The following is a 1,889-nucleotide window of genomic DNA, read 5'->3' as shown; positions in this document are numbered from 1 at the left end:
GGTTTCTCTTTGCCTTTTGCATAAGTTATTTATCCTCAGTGGTTTCCTTATACTTCACATTGTCAGAAGGTTTAACGCTCTTCATAGACGGACAGCCCGGCCTTTTAAAAGTGGTCCAAAATTACCAAATATTGAAGATATACCATTCTAGTTCATAGTACAGCAGCAGATCAGTTTATGAGGAAGAGGGGTAATCTCAAGTTTCAGCAAGCAGAATTTGTTCCTTTTTCTTGCCAGTAAATTGATTGAACAAGACCTGCACTGTTTGCAGTGCCCCTAAATGGGGAAGTATGGAGTTCAATTTTGCAAACCACAGATTTATGCAACAGCAAAGATAAAGTAGTGCCTGCTTCCTGGGTGATTTTTTGTTTCCTTCTGTGTGTCTTAATTGTTCTAAAGAGTGGTTTTCTGCCTTTCTTGGCTGGCCTTCCTCACTTCTTTTCAGATCAAACAAATTGCCACAGTTGAACACAGCAGCCTACTTCATTCAGGTAAGCAACACTGGTTTTAGACTAATGCTGGATTATTATCCCATTGGCTGGTTTTTTCCCCTTTTAAACCTTCCCCACTCAGATTTAATTTGTGCCTCCTAAACTTTGGACAGTTTGGGTTACACAATTAGTTGAATATACAAAATCATATTATAGTTCCAATATGTAACTGGGTTCATTGTTAGGTTAAAGTTTCTGTATGATTGTCGGTGGGTTCCAGATGGAATTGGTTAGTGAAAACTTTTAAATGAGTTAAGGCTCCTTTACTGATATTTTTAAAGTGGATGCAGGTTACAATGTTTTCCTGTCTGAAAATAAGCATCCGCTTCCTTCCTAACTATGGCCGAATCTACACATGGATTTTAGAATCAGCTTGGTGCCGCTGTTATCCCATGTGGTTTAGAACTGCTGTGCCTCTGCTTTCAAGTTAGCATTAGGGGAGCTGTCCACTTTGTCTTTTTTCAGCTATCTAGTCACAATCTATTGTTCGTCACTCGATGGCCCCTGGGGGTTACTGGAGTGTTTTGGGACTGGAATGAGAGGCCCCATAGTGGAACGGTAGCCCCTGGGGTTAGAAGGAGTATTCTGGGACTAGAATTACCGGCTCCAGAGTGGAATGACAGCCCAGGGGGTAGGAGATGTGTCCTGGGACTGTAATGATAGGCCTGGCATTCCAGTTCCAGGACACTCCTCTTACTCCAAGGGGATGTCATTCCACCATTGGGCCTGTCATTCCACTCCCAGAACACAACTGCTACCCCGAGGGACTGTCATTCTACTCTGGGGCCTGTTAATCCAGTCCCAGAACACTGCTGCTACCCCCAGGGGCTGTCATTCCACTCTGGGGCCAGTCATTCCAGTCCCAGAACACTTCTGTTACTCCTAGGGTCTGTCATTCTTACCCCTGTGAACTTAAAAATGAGAAACGCCATGACTACAAGGCGGGAATTGCAACGTTTTGCGCCAAATGCAAGCTCTTACTAGAAAAAGCTGCTGACTGTGCATTGCCCAGTCATATCCAGAAGAGAAGAAGAGGAGAAGAGATTGGATTTATACCCCACCCTTCACTACCCAAAGTTGTCTCAGAGCGGCTTACAAACTCCTTTCCCTTCCCCTCCCCACAACAGACACCCTGTGAGGTAGGTGGGGCTGAGAGAGCTCTTGACAGAAACTGCTCTTTTTCAAGAACAGCTCATCAGAACTATGGCTTGCCCAAGGTCATCCAGCCAGGTGCAAGTGGAGGAGTGGGGAATCAAACCTGGTTCTCCCAGATTAGTGTCCGCGCACTTAACCACTACACCAAACTGGCAGTGATTATAAATTTAATAAAAAGATAAATTTCAAATAAAAATGTTTGAGAACTGGTACATAGCGATGAGTAAAAGCAGCCATGCAGGA

The 1,889-nt window shown here is 44.2% G+C and overlaps 1 pseudogene; it reads left to right on the top strand.

The window, feature by feature from the left end:
* The first annotated feature begins 335 nt into the window (after positions 1 to 335).
* LOC107107541 overlaps positions 336 to 1,889 on the top strand; it is a 13,370-nt pseudogene continuing 11,816 nt past the window's right edge.

Source organism: Gekko japonicus, unplaced genomic scaffold, assembly GCF_001447785.1.
Source record: "Gekko japonicus isolate JY-2015 unplaced genomic scaffold, Gekko_japonicus_V1.1 scaffold4131, whole genome shotgun sequence".
Lineage (NCBI taxonomy): Eukaryota > Metazoa > Chordata > Lepidosauria > Squamata > Gekkonidae > Gekko > Gekko japonicus.
Note: the sequence above shows the minus strand (reverse complement) of the source record. Positions and strands in the feature narration are given on the sequence as shown.